We start from the raw sequence: 18,199 nt of genomic DNA on the forward strand, positions 1-18,199 counted from the left end.
TCGCCCTGGGAGGTGTAGGGGGGGTGAGGTGGGATGGTGGGATGGTGGGTGGCGCAGGGATGAATAACAGAGGTCTCTGCCTCCCAGAACCTTCCAGGCGAATGGGGGAGACAGACTCCTACACAAGTAACACAATTTGAAACAGTGTAACATCAGTGCTGGAAGAGAGGTACAGAAAAGACAGGCCACAAGAAGAGAGAAAGGTTAATGCTGTCTCAGGAAAGGGAGCAGGTTTCCTGCAAGATGGGTAGGGATTGGGCAGCTGGGACTTCATTCAGTCATTTGGTAAATATTAATTATGCATCAGCTATATTGTAGGGATTGTGCGGGCACCAGTAAATGAGAGGGAAAGCTGTTCCAGATGGAGGGAAGAGCATGAGAGGAGGGAAGAGCATAGGAAAAGACAGAGCCTGTTTGGAAAAGCCTGGGCTGTGACTTTGAGGCCGTCGCTGCATCCCCCCAGGACCTGCTGGACCAGGAAGCAGCCAACTGCCTTCCTTGCTTCTTCCTGTCTTCTGTGCCAGGATCCTGCCTGGGGTGCTTTGCCTTTCTATATCAGAGGGAAAGAATTTCAGGCTATTCCCCAGAGAGGGCAGTATCCTTGGCCTCCTGAGGTTCAGGTTGCTGGGTAACGTCCACTTCCTCCACTCCCTGGGCTGGAAGCGCCCCCAGAGCTCTTTGGGCAGCTGAGAGCCACGTTCTGTGGCTGCTGCCCGGCACTGGGTCAAAGCACCTTGATGTGCAGCCAGCTGTAGCTTCTGCAGCTGTGTCCCCACCACCCAGGGTGAAGAAGAAAAGGCCAACTCGCGGAAAGCCCCTGGGAGAGGCCAGAAACATTCCCCTGGAGCTGAAAGCAATCCAGATGATTGGCCGAGGAAGTGCAGCTGGCCTCCCGCTTCCACCTGCGTTCTTGAAACATTTACTACTAATTAATTTCTGAATTACACAACAATGCACTTCCTAATTACACAGGGGAAGCACTAGCAGCTATAAAGGGGTCGTTATCTATTTCACAAGTGATTCTAATAGATGCTCTCCCAGAAATGAGAAGGACGGAGGGGTGGGGTGGGGGGGGGAGGAGGAAGGAGAGAGAGAGGGAGATTTTGGATCGATTGAGACAGAAGGAAAGCCTGGCTGGCAGGTTCTCCTGGTCTTAGAGGCTGGTGTCGTCTGGAGGAGCTCAGCTGTTTGGGGACCTCAGCAACCCTTCCAGGAGACATGCAGCCGTCTCTGGCCTCAGAAGGAAAGCTTCCTCGGGAACCCTGCCAACTGTACAAACACCAACCAACACGGAAATGTAAATAATAACATGCAGACATGATGCAAACATAATTATAGCCGAACATTATGAGGAGAGAGACTCACTGGGGACTGGTCATGTTTTCCTGTCTGTAAGTCCCATTTTGCATTGTGGTGATTAAAGCAGACTAATTTTTTTCTCTCTCTCTTTTCTATTTTGTTTTTACTGCCACATAGAATTTTGTGTGTGTGTGTGTATTTATAGTAGATTGGATAGCACATTAAAACAAGTAAGTGGCTTTCATATCATGTTGGAATATCGGATTACCGATGTTTATTAGGCTCATCAAACTTACTGAGCTCCTACTGTGTGCAGGGAGGTATGCTGGCCAATGGGCTACATGAATAAGGTAGGATCCCTCCTGTGGGTAAGTCTCTATAGTCTGAGGAGAGAGACGTGTGTAAAAACAAGTGGCTTCAGCATGCGGTGGAGACAGGCACAGGGAACCATGAGGGCACTAGCTGCATCTTGGAGTTCAGGCAAGTCTGTGGAACAGAAGAGAGTGTGAACAAGGACTTTCCTCCACTCTTTCCTAGATCATGAGGGCTGGAGCCCTTCCCAACTCTCAGCACCTGATTTACAGGTCGAAGGCCAGGTATGAAGGCTGTAGGCTATGGGTGGTTCTCCTGAGGGGTGAGTTGTATCTGCCACGGTCCATCGGGGGACAGAAACCATAACGTTTATTTGAACAGAAAGAATGAAACGCAGCAAATTGTTATCTAGGTAAAAAGTTATAACTAGTAATTGAATGGATAAAAAGAGTACTTAAAGGTACCGTGGAGGTAACAGCTGTGGGAAGCTACTGCGTCGGGCTGAGTGAACAAAGGGAAGAGGTTGGAATTATTAAAACACAGAAATTTAGAGAGACCCCATCAAACTGAAACTCAGACCTCTGAGAAGCTGGTGTCTCTGGAAGGGGAGGCTGTACCACAAGGGGGCAGGTTTTACAATTGTAGGAATAATTGCGGAGCGGGTTCACCTGCACAGCTGGCGCCCCCTGTTGGCAGAGCTGAATATAGAGCCAGTGGACAGAGATTCAGAAGGTGGGGAGGGTGATCCCATAAGCTGGAGGTTCGTTCATTCAGCTTCGATTTTTGAGTACCCGCAAAATATCAGGCATTTTGTGGCTTGGACCAGCCTTGCAGACATGGAGGTGGTGAGGAAAGTTTATAGGATCTGCTGTCGGGTTAGGTATGGGGTATGACTGGGAGGGAAGAGTCGAGAATGATTACAATATTTTTGGCTTGAGCCGCTGAAGGATGGAGCTGACGGTAACTGCGGGTTTTTAAAAATATTTACGCCATCGATGATTATAAAGTTATGAAGAGATTCCGTTTGAATTCACTGAGTAAATTAATCTGAAGAATGCAGTCTTAATAACCTGAGATGTATAAACCATTTTGAATAATCCAGGATATTTGCATGTTTCCTGTTCACTACTCTTATGAAATTATTATTTTCCCAGACAGGTCCTGGGAGTGGAAGTGGCCTTGTACACTCTGGGACTTTGCTTTCTCACAAAAAATCTTCTAGAGTTTTTTTGTTTTTGCCTTTTTGACTCCTGCTACCTACCCATAGGTCCCCCCCCCGCCACCGCCATTGCTAGCTACTGAGGATTTGTCTGTCCTCACCTTTATCTGCTCAGAATTCTTCAGGGTTTCCTTCTCAATGTCTCCTGTTTTCCTTCTCAGTCTCCTTCTCTGGCTCCTTTAATGAGGTCAACCCCCAGATCCCCATCCTTTCTCCAGCCCAACTACCTCTGACTTGGTCTTGAGTTTCCAACTGCCTTCTGGGGATCTCCACAAGGTTGTCCTGAAGACACCTGAGGTTCTCCATGTTGCCAAATGAACTCATTCTTCTCCCTTTATACCTAATTCGCACCCGCCCCTCCCAAATCCTTGATGTCACCTAATGTCATCGTCTAGCCGTTCTGGCTCCCAGCTCAGTCATTTTTTTAATTTTAATTTATTTATTTAATATATTTATTTTTGGCTGCGTTGGGTCTTCGTTGCTGCGTGTGCGTTTTTCTCTAGTTGTGGCGAGTGGGGGCTACTCTTCGTTGCGCACGGGCTTCTCATTGCGGTGGCTTCTCTTGTTGCAGAGCATGGGCTCTAGTTGTCCGGGCTTCAGTAGTTGTGGCACTCAGGCTCAGTAGTTGTGGCTCACAGGCTCTAGAGCTCAGGCTCAGTAGTTGTGGCGCACGGGCTTAGTTGCTCCGTGGCATGTGGGATCTTCCAGGACCAGGGGTTGAACCTGTGTTCCCTGCATTGGCAGGCGGATTCTTAACCACTGCGCCACCAGGGAAGTCCCAAGCTCAGTCATCTTTGACGCCTTCCTCTCACTCATCCTCATAGCTGATCCATCACTGATTCCTGTCAGTTCTCTTTTCACTCCCTCCTTGTTTCCCCCTTTCCTTCCCACTGCTTGAATTCAGGCTATTCCCTTGTCTCGCCTGGCCTGTCCCGGTGCAGAGGCCTCCTAATTAATTCTTCTCCTTTCAAGCTCTTACCTCTCTGTCCCCTGCATCGGGAATTGCTTCCTAAAGCATCAGTGCATCACTCTGGCTCCTTCTCAGAGCTCTCAGTGGTGTCCTGTTGCCAGCAGAATGATAGTCAAACTCTTAGCACGGTGTCCAAGAGCCTCCTTGGATGGGTCCCAAGCCATCTTTCCAGACTCCACCCCAGTGTCATCACTGTGTTTTAATCATGCAGGATGGCTCGATATTAACTACAATCACCAAGCATGCTACCTTTGCTGGGGCTCTTCCTTCCACCCGTGCTTTCCTTTTGTCCCTCCCCGGCCTACAAATGCCCCACCCACCCTGCCACTTCCTTCCACCCCCCCCATGAAGGTGAAGAAGAGGACAGTTTCTTTACTTTTTTCCAACATGCCCAAACTCAAATTATAGCCCATTCAGTTCGAGCCTCCCAGCCAGGCAGAGAGAGAAGTCCGGGGCCGTGGACCAGAGAGGAAGGGTCTGCAGGACCCTGAACTTGAGCCCCTGAAGGCCCATCTGCCCACCCCAGGCACAATTTCAGTCCAGTCCAGAAGATGGTTTTCCACGCTGTCTCTCACCGTCTCTGGAGAAGAAGGTGCTTCCCTGCAATCTGTGATCGGCAAGCCCTTGCATGAATTAATCAGCAAATTCCCTGTATTTAGCCAAGTGACTGCAAGGAAAACCACTGCAGACTGAAGGGGTGTCTTCTGGGCTGTCTCTGGCCTTTTACTCTCACTGAGTTCCTGGCGCCCCAGGGTCCTCAGTACAGTCTCTCTTTAACTGGATCTCTCAGGACCCCCTTCCTGAGTCCCTTCCAGCATCTGGAGCTGCCCTCCACCCAGCCTCATGCTAATGTCTCACCCCTGGGCTCTAGAGGAGAGAGCTGGGCATTCCTGGGTCAGTCCTGCTTGTTCTTTTCCAGCAGGGTGGTGACTGCTTCCTTGGCTTCTCTCTTTTTTCCCACGTGGGCTCTGGTGGGTGTTTTTATTTCTCTCCCTCCCGACCACACCCTCAGGCCAAGCAGACCAGCCCTGGGGCCTGCCTGCTCCAGGGCTGTGCCCCCGGGACGACCCAGGGCGTGTCCGTACAGCCCAGCGCTTACTCGTCCTTGGGCTCATCTGCTCGTGGCCTCTGGATTTTTCCAAGGGGACAATTCCTTAGGGGGACAGCTCTGAGCCAACAGGGGATTAGAGGCTCCCCCTCCTCAGCCAGAGGAGGAAGAGATTGCACTTCAGAAAGGCCTCCTGGCAGCTTCACCCGGAAGGTGGACGTCATTATGGGGCTTGGAGTCCTTGTCTTGGCTCTGTCATAAGCTGTCCAGTGATCTTAGGGAAGTTGCCTCGCCTCTCGGGGCCTCATGAAGGCTGTATGGAGAGACTTGTGTCCTGGATCTGTGTCCCAGTTGTGGTGGGCTGTCATGGAGATGTCTCAGGGCTCCTTGGAGCAGCTCCTTGGTTGTCCTGGGCACTCGGTGACGCTCCTGACGGTGCTCAGAGCGAGGCTGCCTCCCGCACGCTCGTCCTCCCTCACCACGCCCTCAGCACCTACCTGGCAGCCTGGGCTCTGTGCTGCATGTCAAGTATGTCGAGTTGATTATTACGTTTGAATTCAGTATCCATAAATCCTTTTATTTTGTTTCACATGCTGAATCTCTGGAGCCCAATATGCAAATTTATGGAAAACAATATGCAAATAAGAGCATAGGACATCAAGCCTGCGGTAGAGGAACTGTCAGGGGACCCAGGCCCCTGCCGCCTCCACTCTGTGACTTTTCCAGGCCTCAGTTTCCTCATCTGTAATGTGGGGGAGCTGGGCTAGAGGGTCATTCAGTTCCTTCCCAGCTCCCCAAACCCAACATTCTGTGTTTGGAAAAATTACTACAGTGTCTACGGAGGGAACAGCTTCTGAAATGGACTCCTGTCTGCTGGGAGGTGGGCTACAGTGGGAAGCTAGGAACCCAGGGTCATAGGGCCCCTTCCAGTGGAATTTCCCGTTTGGCCTTTCCTCTCCATCCCACTAATGTGCAAAGTTAACAGCAATAACAGCTAACAGTAGTTGAGTTTTTCTATATGCCAGAATTTCTATGAAATGTTTTATGCCTTATCTCATTTAATTGACAGGGCATAGTGGCTAAGAGCAAGGGGCGTGGAGGTGACCATCTAGCTCCAGAGCCCAGCTCTGCCACTCGTTGTCTGTGTGGCCTTGGGCCACCTGGTTATTATTTACCTTTCTGATCCTAATTTTCTCATCTGACAGTGGGAATAATTATGGTACCTACCTCATAAGGTTTGATCATGGTTAAATGGATTTGTCTATGTGTTCAGAACAGTATCCAGCATGTGGTAAATACTGCATTAAAATCTAGCTATTAACACTACAAATGACAGCCTTCCCAACACTCCTACCAGAGGGTACTGTTATTCCCGCTGACTGCTGAGGAAATTGAGGCTTAAAGAGGCTAAGGGTAGGTGGCAGTCTTGGTCCATTTGAGCTGCTGTAACAAAGTACCATAGACTGGGTGAAACAACAAACATTTACATCTTACAGTTTTGGAGGCTGGGAGTCTGAGACCAGAGTGTCAGCATGGGCGGTGCTGGGGAGGTCCCTCTTCCAGGTTGCAGACTGCCATCTTCTTGTTGTGTCTTCATGTGATGGAAAGAGGGTGAGGGAGCTCTCTGGGGGTCCCTTCTATAAGGGCACTAATCCCATTCATGAGGGCTGCACCCTCATGACCTAATTATCTCCAGAGGCCCCACCTCCAAACACCATCACATTGAGGATGAGGTTTCACATGAATGTTGGGGGGACATGAACATCCATCCATTGCAGTGGCCAAGGAGGAACTCCAGCCCGTGACTGTCCACATGCGTCCACTGCACAGCACCCGGTGTTCCTGGACTGGTCCTCCCCAGCTTGCTCCTCAGCACAGGGTCCAGGCTCCCCTTCCCTCAGGGCACTGTCTCCAGCTGCTCTCTGAGACTCTCAAATTGAGAGGAAAGTGGTTAACAAGTCAATTCACAGATTTTCTCCTGGAACCAAACGGAGAGGCAAAGGGCAAAGCAACCAGTGAGGAGGCCTTTCCCAGCCTCATGCAGCTCTCAGGGCTAATGGCTGCGGCCCAGGAGCGGTCACGGGCAGACCCAAAGCCATGTTGCCAGCCACAGACTTGAGCTTTCCTAATGCACCCAGGCTCCTGGCACCAGCCCATGTGAGCTTGTCTCTACCCAGTGCACCCACAAACACTCTGGTTTATCTACAGGACTAATGAATTCTGCCAATGCCATAATCAGCAGGAATGGAAAAGTCAACCAGAGCTAATTCTTTCTAGGGTGCAATGTAATTACTTTAAAATGACTTATTTAGTGAAATGGTAATGACGAGGCTAATGTTATCTCCCCAGATGATGAGCCTATTAGCTGTATGCTGCTTCGGGGTGAAGCAGGGAAGCAGGGCTGTCACACAGAAGTAGAGGCCGTCCTGCAGGGCTGCAGCTTGATTGCTTCTGCTTCTCCTACAGAGCAGCGGTAGGAGGCCACTTCCCTCAGTGCCATGGCCCCTAGGGACAAGCCCACTGCAGCCAGGTGGCCTTCTCTCTAATCATCCAGGTGATACCACTGTGGCTGAGAGAGGCTGACGGATGCTTCTTGTTCAGGAGGAAGTCCGGGGGTCTTAGAGACTTAGGAAGCATCTTCTGTTCGGGCAGGCCTAGATTTAAATCTCATCGCCGCCTTTCGACCAGCCGGCCATGTGACCTTGGCTGAGTCACTTAACCTTTCGGTCAGTTTCCTCACCTGTCAATGGGAAATGGCAATACCTGCCTCAGCCACTGCTCAGGTCCTCCTCTTATTGGCTGCAGGGGATATTCAAGGCAAAGCTATGGCCCACGCCCAGCACAGACTTTATGGACACACTTGGCTCTTTAATCTTGGTTTATGTGCCCTGTTACTTCTCTTTCTTCTTTTGCTTCTGCTGTTAATTCATGCTAGTTGGCCTTTTATGTAGTCTCACAAGGCTTCTTAACCCATTTCTGGAGTAAAGTGGAGGATAAATTACAAGTAGCGGCAAAGGAATGAGGATTAAGTGACAATTGCAAAGCGTCTAGCACTTTACGTCTTTCCCTCCCTCTCTCCCTAATGGGATCCTGTTGTCTGCTTCTCACTGGGGCAGGGTAGGGGTGGGGGGACATGGACCCCGAGGGGTGGTAGGGTGTGGGCAGGGAGAGCCAAGGAGCCAACACTGGAAGCAGAGTCTGAGGGGGCCAAGGTCTGAGCTGAATGGATGGTCCAGAACTAGGTCACCACAGAGTCAGATGCAAAAGGCCGAGCCAGGGAATGAAATGAGGAACCGGTGAGTTTAGGGGTTGCTGCTGACGAGGAGGGTCAAAGTGGGTGGCGTGGGTTCTTGAGCTGAGGTAGTTACAATGGCGGCAGGTGTTTATGGGGTGGGTAGGGTGCTTTAAAGGAGTCAGAGTAGGGGAGCCAGTTGGGAGCCCATTTGGTAACTATGGGGCACAGATAATCTGGGAGGGTTCTGTGTGTCCAGGAGGGATGAGAGAGGGGTATTCTGGGGGCGGGGGAGGGGGGACTGATTGACCCCAGAGGGACAGTGCAAGTGCTGTAGGCCAGTGGGCAAAGTCTAGGGGACCAGCCTAATCGAGGTGCAGCGAGCTCTTCTCAACAGCCCCAATGGACAAACAAAACTGTTAGAGTAGGCATCTCAGGGAAGCATGCCTGGAGGGCTGGGTGCCACCAGGCCTTCGATCTCAAACGGTCCAGCAGCTTCAGCACGCTGGGCTCTGACTCACCTTGGCAGAGAAACTGTCTTCTGGAATTTGCCCTGTGGACCAAGAAATAAGTGAGCATCTAAATGGATAGAACATTCTTTCTCTGGGCAGAAGTTTAGTTTTCTTAAGCCTGACAAAAATTAAGTATTAGAAGCAGTAGAAATAGAGAAGTTTTAGACAAGATTGCAGAAAAAAGTCAGGATATGTGTTGACTCAAAACTCAGGCTCTGAGTCAGATAAACTCAGAATCCCCATTTCCTAGCCGTGTGACCCTGGATGAGTTACTGTCGACTGAAAAAAAATAAATGCGTAACCTAAAAGTTGAGAGTATGTTTTATTCGATGAACATTTTTAGGACTTCAAGCCCAGGAGACAGCATCTCAAATAACTCTGAGAGACTGCTCTGAGGAGGTGAGGTGAGGAGCCGGGGTGTATAGGAGTTTTTGCAACAAAGGGCAGGTAGTCGGAATGTGAAAAGGTTATTGTTAATTAAAGAAAACCAGATATCTCCCATTAAGGAATTTAGTGCTTTTCTATGTATGGGAAGATGCGGCAGTCTGGGCTCACTGAATTTATTCCTTTGATATGCACCTCAGCTATCTGGGGCCAGGATCCTGTGTTTTCTCATCCTGAGTTCCCTCAAGGCTCACCGTCTGGGCAACTGTAATGTAATGGCTTGATGGCTGCAACATCCTTTGTTTACTTGATATGGCAGGCATTATTTTAGTCCTCATTACTTAACCTCACCAAGCCTCAGTTTCTTCATCTGTAAAATGGGGCCATAGTGGCTCCGACTGGCCTGGGTTGCTGTGAGGGTTGGACGGGTTAATGTATGTTCAGCTCTGGGTTCAGGGGTGGGCCCCGATCAGACACTCCATCAATGTTACCACTTCTCATTATTAAAAGCAAAAATCCCATTCAGAAAATTTGGAAATGTTTTTATCCTTTAAAAATACACTTTCTTCCTCTACCTTCTTGACATCGGAAGGCACTTAGTGTAGAAAATACAGTACCTTCCTTTGTATGGTAATGTTCACGACTTCCACTCTCCTTTCGCTCATTTCTTACAACCTGCCAAAAGCTAAGAGAGGCCAGATTGCTGAAGAATTCAGTTTCTGAGAGTTCCATTTGAAATGAAAATTTAAAACATTTTGAAGTAAATTCTATTACATTTAAAAATCTTGTGTGACTGGGGAGTCATTTACCTCTAATTTACCAAATATAATTATTATTTTTAAAAATAAATTTATTTTATTATTTTATTTATTTATTGTTTCTGACTGCGTTGGGGTCTTCATTGCTGTGCACAGGCTTTTCTCTAGTGGCGGCGAGCGGGGGCTCCTCTTCCTTGCGGTGCGCGGGCTTCTCATTGCCGTGGCTTCTCCTGTTGCAGAGCCTGGGCTCTAGGCGCAGGGGCTTCATTAGTGGTGGCACGCGGGCTCAGTAGTTGTGGCTCACTGGCTCTAGCGCGCAGGCTCAGTAGTTGTGGCGCACGGGCTTAGTTGCTCCGCGGCGTGTGGGATCTTCCCCAGCCAGGGATCAAACCCATGTCCCCTGCACTGGCAGGCGGATTCCCAACCACTACACCACCAGGGAAGCCCTATAATTAGTTTAAATGCAAACAAGTTAGACACAATCTGTTTTTCTATTTCCTCACGCCTATAGGAGATTTGGAAAATCCACCCTGTATGAATAGCAGGGTCTCACGTCTGGGCTGTAGTGCCCAGTGGAGGGGCAGAGTGGGTCTGGGCGTGCGCTGTGGTTTGGTGGGGGAGCGGGGTGATGCTTCACAACAGCCTTTTTCCAGCGTTAGTTATTTCGCATGGGGGAAGAGCACACGCGGAGGAAAGGGGTGTCAGGTGTGATGCTGGTGTTGGGAAGAAAAGACGGTGTAGCCCGCACACTCTGGTCCCCTCCCCCACCCCGTGTCGGGAGCAGAAGTGCTGCCCTTTTGGGGACAGGGAGTGGAGGGCCTTCCCCCACCAGGGGACGGCTCGGAGAGAAGGGAGGAGAACCATGGTGTTATTTCTGCCCCTGAGTGTTCTTGGCTTTGGGAGGAGCCCGGGAGAGCACGAGGTGGACACCCCAGCTTTCTCTACAGAGGCACCCGGCACAGCTGAGCCATGGCCCAGGGAGAAGCTGCTCTCCGGTGTCTTTCGGGCAGTGGTCATCGAACAGGAGGAGGCGTGGGCCAGTGGTGCTGTGTGACACGCCACCTTCTCAAGACTGCTGAGTTACCTACTACTTGTCCCTCTGATTTGCAGCTTCTGGATTTTAAGTCTTTTTCCTAAAAAAATCCTTTGGGGAGCAGGGGCTGTATGGGAAATCTTTGTACCTTTCCCTCAATTCTGCTGCGAATTGAAAACTGCTCTCAGAGATTGTCTTAAAAAAACACACACACACAACAGAAGAGCTCAGTGGAAATGAACGGCAGACCACACAACAGGGCAGAAAAGGGATTAAACCCGAACGGTGGCAAATTAAAAAAAAATCCTTTCCTGTGGTTTTAGTGGGGTTTAAGGGAGGGAAAAATGTTAAAGGCATGTGTTCAATCCACTATCTTTACCCAGAAGCGTGCCTTCTCTTTGCTTTGAAGTCGGTAAGTTGAGGAAATCGTTCATTTCATCCAAGTTTTAAACTTTATTGGCACAAAACTGTTCATGCATTTTCTTACAATGTTTAAGGTATTTGTAGTTATAACCTGTTTCATTCCTGTTGTATGTTACTTGTATTCTCTCTCTCCTTGATCAAGTCTCGTTTGAGTCTTGTCTATTTTCTTGGTGTTTCAAAGTGTTGGCCTTTCCATGCTCCCCGTTTGTCCCATTTTAGATCAGGCTTGGCTTATCACCAGGATGGGACTCTTTTTGTTTGTTTCAAGCTCAGAGCTAGGATGCCAAAGTTGTCCCACTAAAGGATTGTGTGCTGACTTTTACGCAATCGTATTCTATTTCTGAGAATTTTTTCACACTGAGAATGAAGCTGACTCAACACTGTCCAATTAATCATGGAGGGAATATGTGGGGCTGGGGAAGTTTGGCCTTGAGCTGTACTTGTATGTGACATCTAAGTAATGCTAAACGCCATGCTACTGGGGGAAAGAAAACTCCCTTTCACAGGCTCCACGGCGCTCAGAGAATAAAGAATTAGCGACCACAGATAGGATGTCAAAATAATGGTTATGTCTGATCATCTCACTCTTTGCAGAGAATTAAAAGCAATCATAGGTAGAATCAATGCCACTGTAAGTTTCCCACATCAGGGCTGTTTTAATATTTTAAGTGGATTTTAGTGCTGGTGATTTTTAAAACACATACACACGTCTCCTGCTGACTGCTTGTGGCAACCGAGAAATGAAGACCAGGGACAGGGTCCCTGCTGACATTTAATTCTCAGGACACTGCAGGTGACTTACTCCCAGAGACCTGCTTTCCTGACATGAATGTGTGTGTCTCTGCCTCTGGCGGTAATTTTTTCCCCACCGTCTCTAGCATTTTATATATATGACAGTCACTTACAGGACGAGTTATTTATGTGACACTTTGCAAAGTGCTTTAAAAATACAATTGCTATTCAGTTATTCCTTACAACTCCCTTGTGATGGAGATCATGTCTACACATCAAGCTTTAGAGGATCCGGAGGCTTAATGCTTCTTGCTTGAGTCCTATAAGAAGTCACAAGCAGAAACCCTGGCTGCCACCCCAGGGCTGCCCGGGGGCTCTGGGTATCTCTATTTGTGCTGGAAGTTTCCTCTGAAGGAGATAGTTCCAATTCAAATGGGAGACTTGTGGGAATGAGAAGGACCGTGAAAGCAGGGTAACTGGTGTTTGGCCAGGGCGTGATGCTCAGGATAGCCAAGGACACTCATCCAGGAACCAGGAGCTTTGGAGCAGAAGAGTTCATCTCTATAGACAGTGACTTCCCTGAGGACACTCTTCCAGATTGGTCCACGTGGGCTCTTGTTCTCACTTAGATCATCACTGACTACAGCATAACTGGGACATGGGCGGGTCCTGTCCAGGTACGCCCAGGGCGAGGTGGGAGGGAGGCGGGGCTGGTGTCCTTAGTCTCTGAAGGACAAAGCTGCTCCCGCCAGGTGGTTGAAGCTGGGGGGTGGGGACAGCAGCCCCCATGAGGGCAGGCCCGGGGAGGGTGGTTTGGAAGGAAGGGGCAGGAGGAAGGAGCCAGGACGTCACAGCAGCAGTTTTGTGGGGGTAAAGAAGAGATGGCTCCCAGGCAGTGGGGTGAGCAGGGCTGCGTCTGTGATTCCTCCAAGGAACCGTCCAGACTTTGGCTGATGCTCCGAGTGGGGGGACTCATGGGTGGGGTCCCCTGCCTGCCTCATCCCCCCTCAACTGGCAGGCTCAGAGCTGTGTTGGGGAGAGAAGAACATCCGTGCTGTGATGATGTATAGCCTCCTGCTGCCCCCAGGAGCCCCGAGGTGGAGTGGGGAGAGGGGTAGGAAGGGGGACGGTCACGGAGATGTCCTGGTCCAGGAAGATCCGCCCCCCACCCAGCTCATCTCACTTGATGCTCGCGGCAGCTCTGTGCAGTCGACATAATTAACTCCATTTTACAGATGAAGAAACCAATATTCAAAGTGGTTATGCGGCTTGTCCAAGATTGTACAATTAATTAGGAGTGGAGAGTGGGCTCATTAGCTTCTCCAATGAGCCAAAGTGCCTGTGTGTCTCTCTCCGGGGCTTCTGTTTCCTTAGGTATAAGATGCATGCCTTTCCCTCCTTCTGCCTCAATGGTCTGCTCCCTCTGGGCTGCTCCGGCTCTCGCCACAGGGTCAGCTGGGGCTAAATCCGTGTCCAAGCTCCTCACTTGCCATGATCTTTGGTGAAGTCTCACTTTCCTCTGGTTTCCTGGAGGAAGCTGAGTGGACACAGAGAGAACGCCGGTAAGAGGCCACAGAGCTACTGAGATCAATGCGATTTTGTCACTGTGGCAAGTGGAAGAGTCTGTGACATTTTAGTTGGTCCCCATTTGCATCTTGAGGAAAGAGGGAGTGTCCAGCCCACAGGTCCCCGCTGGGGATGGGGACCTCTGCAGTCTGACACCTTTCGCCTCTGAACTACGGTTCTCTTCTCTTGAAAGCCATTTGGTTTTAGCTCCTCTAAGGGAGCCCTGCGTGACACATTTGTTTTAACTCAAGAGTGCTGTCCTCAATTTCCCCGGGAATGTGAACAAAGCCCTTCTATTTCCTGATCTGAAGGCAGGCCTCCTGAGGTCAAGCCCGGGACTGGCTCTCTCATCTTCTCAGGGACAATTATGCACCTGTCAGCAGCTCTTCTCCTGTGCGGTCTCTGGGCTTCCACTGTCTGGGCGCATAGTCTCTTGCAGGAGATGGGAGAACACAACAGTGACAAAACACAGAATGTTCCTTTACTTGTTTCCTTACCAGCCGCTTCCAGGACAGGAGGAAGGAAAATGGGGCTGGTTCTTGGTGCCTGTGCGGGAGGCTACTGAGCCTGGACATTGAGATTGATTGAGTGAGCACTGGTCCCAGCTGGCTCTTGGATATTTTATTTCTTAGCTTGTGTCTACTGAGCACCTACTATGTGCAGAGCATTGAGCTATGGCTTCAGGAAAGAGCAGAGTTGGTTACTGGTTGCTGAACCAATAACATTTCCCAGTCTCCTCCTTCCTTTCTGGTCAAGCATACCACACATGAGACGCAGCCTTGATTACGGAGCCAGCAAGAAAAGTCTTCTAGGGAAAGATTGTCCCTCTGACAAAAAGAGAAATGGGAAGAGAGGTTGTCCTCCTTCTTTCTGATGTGATTGCATTAGGGTGGGTGGCTGGCAGCCATATTGCCACCTTGAGGGGACCAGGCAGGCACTGAGGATGGCAGAGTGGAAAGGTGGAAGGCAGTAAGTCCTTGATGACTTCATTACACTGAATTAACCAACCCTAGACCTGGGAATATTCCCAGACTTCTTGATGTGTGAAATAATCAATGTCCTTATTGTTTCAGTTATTTTGACTGGGATATTCTGTTTTTGCAGCTGAAAGCATTCTAACCGATAAACACGGACAACAGAATCTTTCCCTTTAGGAGATTAGCATCCAAGGGAGATGGGAAATGCACCCATGAGGCCTCTGGAAAGCACTTACCAACCCATGCCATACCCATAATGCATAGCTGGGTCTTTTTTTATAAAAAAGATGCATTCATAAAAACAATGTGTTACACCAATTGTAATTCTCCAGTGATTTCATAACTGCTTCTGAGATACTTCACCTAATTAATAATTGGTATTTAACTCACAATAGCTCTTAATACTGTAGAGTTTCTTTCCTCTGTTTTGACAAGTGGTAAATATCTGGAAATCCCTATTATTCAGGTGAAGTGTTTTATAAACAAGTTATCCTTTACCAAATGAGTATTAATTCTTTAATTTATCTCCTTTAATTGCAGATTTTGGAACTAAGGGTCCTGAAGAGAAGGGTCTCACCTGAATATCAGGCTGTATGATCACATCTATTATTCCCAAACAGAAGACTGGGGTAAAACATGGAATGATGTTCATACCTTCATTATTCCAAGTGTTTATTGTATCCTAATCATTACATGTGTAATGAAACGTTAAAAGGGTGCTTGTGGTTGAAGCTCGTGGACCATACATGCATCATTCAAAGGAGTGGTGAGACTGTTTGCAGGATTTGCCGTGGAGCTCTCCAAAATCCAGTCACATGAGTCTCAAACCCCTCATTCTTAGTGAGGGCATCAAAGATTGGTGATGGAAAATTAGGAAGTGGATTCCAAGTGAGAACTCCTGCTGAGCCCAAGGCGGGGCTCAAGGCGGGGAGTCGTTCACCCGACTCTAGCTCTCTTCTCTTTAGGAGTCTAGAGGCTGGTTCCCAAACTTGCTTGTTTGCAGAGTGGTTTAATTCTGCCAGTGAGATGCCCTGTAGCTAGATTTGGAAGCCAGAGTAGCAGTCAGAACCCTTCTTTCTCCTCCAGCATGGCGGCAGGTGCGTGTGCTCTGGCCAACATGAGTATTCCCAGTGGATTCTCTGTTTGCCAGCCAGTCTCCTGCCTCAGGGCTATTGGGACGCTGTGAAAAGCAGCAGTGGTTTCCATAGTTTTCAGACTGCAGGTAGCACAACAACTTCCTGAGCTTTGGGATCACTGCCATGGTGATAAATCTGAAATTCTATGGTGGGCTAGAGAGGCACTCCTGAATCTCTCTCCTCTGGCCCTTCCAAGAATTTGACCAGCACCTGATTTCTGCAAAAGTTAGCCAACTGGGAAGTTAGAGAGGACAGTCTATCAGACTGCTCCCACTTCTGACACCAATTCTAAGTTCAGGAGGTTCCAAAACCACCCTCAATTTTGATAATTCACTAGAAGTACTCACAGAAACTCACTTACACTGTTTTATTCACAAATGTGGTTTATTACAGGAAAAGGGTATAGATTAAAATCATCCAAGGGAAGAGAGGCATGCTGCAGAACCCAGGAAATTTCCAAGTGTGGACTCTTCATTTTCTTCTCCCCATGGAGTCAGGATGCATTACTCTCCTGGCATGTGTGACAACACACACAGAGTATTGCCGACAAGGGAAGTTTCACTCTTTCACCCTTTTTTCACTAAAATAACAAGTGGTTTCTATTTTCTTATCTGAAAACCATGACCAGCAGAGGGCATGGAAAGTATACCCTCCTTCACCTCAAGTCAAGATGGAAGAGTTTTAAATACATCACCCAGAAAGGTCAATATGGATCTCCTTTAGTTTGGGGGACACAGCGGTCCACGGTCTGAGTCCCCCTGAAAAATCTAGAAGGCGAGAGACAGGCTCACCAGCAGCTTTGTGAGGGGAGGAGCAAGGCAGAAGTTTCTGCCACACTGGGATTGGCCTGCTCTCCTGGCATCTGTCAGGTCAAAGGGTGCAGGGTGATGCCCATGGACCACTTTGGACCATGTGTGAGAGAGGGTTAGTGTGGGCCATCTTAGGACCTGTCCTAGAGGGTCACCTGGAGGGTCAGAGAGATACAGCTGAAAGGAGCTGGAGGGATCACTGATAGCTTAGAGGCTGAGGAAAGAGTAAGGAACCAACATGAATAGAGGTACTTTGACACAGGTCAAGGGAACTGATGGCCAGAGAGCCCCAGTTTTGAGGGTGTCTCCAGATGTGCCCTCATAAACGCACATGAGACAAGAATCTTCCCGCACGTAAGAGGAAGTTGGTGCTAGATCACCCAGCAGTGCCAGTCACGGGAGAACTTTCTGCTCTCCACTCCTTGTTTCTCTTTCCCCCACCTCAGTCCAGTTCCAGTGGGTCTAAAGCTGGACAGGAGGAGTAGAAGCCCATGGTTGGGGGGCTAGAGAAGACCGTGACCACATCCACCCAGCCAGCCTCGCTGCCTCCAAGGCGTGAGATCCGGGAGTGGAGGGAGGGGTCTCCAGCTTGGATCAAGAGTGGAGTCTTGACTATTCCTCTGGGCTGGAATTTTAATTATTAAACCAAGACTTGTGATTATGAGGACTGGAGAACTCTTGTATTATGCAGGAGTGACCAGGAGAGCCATGGGGCCTGCCATGGGAAAATGGGCTTCCAGGAATACGCTTGCAAAAAACTGGGAGATAAAAATAGAGTTGCTCACTCCATGTAATGGTTACACAGATTTGCTCTCTCCTCTAAATGGTTACTTGACTGTGGGTGGAGGGTGTGTGTGTGTGTGTGTGTGTGTGTGTGTGTGTGTGTGTGTTTCATTTTCAAACCCCCAGAAGTTGTGCCTGGTACATTATAGCCATTCAATAAGTGTCTGGGGGATGAGTGACAGTTTCTTTGGGTTGCAAGGTACTATATCAACCAGCTATTGCCACAGTGACTCTGCTTAACAAAATACCCCAAGCTTACTGGCCCAAAACAAGGAGTATATATTTCTCGCTTATGGGTCTACAGGTTGGATGGGTTCAGCTGGTCTCGGGTGCGTTTAGCTGGGCTTGACTGCAGACTGCGAGGTGGGTCCAGGTCTGCTTTACGTGTCTCTCCTCTTCCTTGAGACGGGGGCCACGCAGACTGTGTTCTTCCCATGGTGACAGGCAGGTGTGCCAGAGGGCAAGCCCAGCTGTTCCCATTGACCAAAGCAAGTAACATGGACGTGCCGAAAGTCAAGGGGCAGTGAGGTGCACCCAGCTTACTGTGGAGGTCAATACGCTGGCGGGGGGGTGGGGGGGGGGAGGCGGGGAGGGCAAGCAGGGGCAGTGAGAGATTAGGGCCAGTAATTCAATTGGCCGCAGGTACCATGTATATTTTTTTGTCCACACTTAATCAAAGATAAAGGATGGCCTTGAGTCATTCACTTTTTGCGATCTGAGGTCTCAGCTGCAGGAGGGAGTGCTCGGGCCCCTGCTGGGAACTGATAGTCATTGAGGACAGTTGGCCTGGCCTTGGGAGCTCTGAGCTGTCGGCCTCGCCCTGCTGAGTGATCCAAAAGAGAAGTGACATGAGGCCCCCGAATTCTCTGGGCCGAGACTCTTGATTACAAAATAAGAGGGCCTTGGTCCCTTCGGCTGAAACTAGTCCTGGTCAGGTCCCATGGGCATGACTCCTGTGCCCTAAGGAGGGTCCATATTTGGTGCAATGCTCTGCTGTCGCCATCTT

At 49.4% G+C, this 18,199-nt stretch overlaps 1 protein-coding gene across 4 annotated transcripts in view; it reads left to right on the forward strand.

Annotated features, from left to right (window-relative positions):
• LOC103016856 (ras-related protein Rab-7b-like) overlaps window positions 1–18,199 on the forward strand; it is an 85,211-nt gene that overhangs the window by 40,132 nt on the left and 26,880 nt on the right. For 3 of the 4 annotated variants that reach the window (XM_057545315.1, XM_057545320.1, XM_057545324.1), the window contains one exon: window positions 15,006–15,183. The exons of the other annotated variant lie outside the window; for it this stretch is intronic. The gene's annotated coding sequence lies outside the window, so the exon portion shown is untranslated. Of the gene's footprint in view, window positions 1–15,005; window positions 15,184–18,199 lie in introns of those variants that run through there. 4 annotated transcript variants of the gene reach the window in all.

The sequence above is a fragment of the Balaenoptera acutorostrata genome, chromosome 1 (genome assembly GCF_949987535.1).
Source record: "Balaenoptera acutorostrata chromosome 1, mBalAcu1.1, whole genome shotgun sequence".
In the NCBI taxonomy this organism is placed as follows: domain Eukaryota; kingdom Metazoa; phylum Chordata; class Mammalia; order Artiodactyla; family Balaenopteridae; genus Balaenoptera; species Balaenoptera acutorostrata.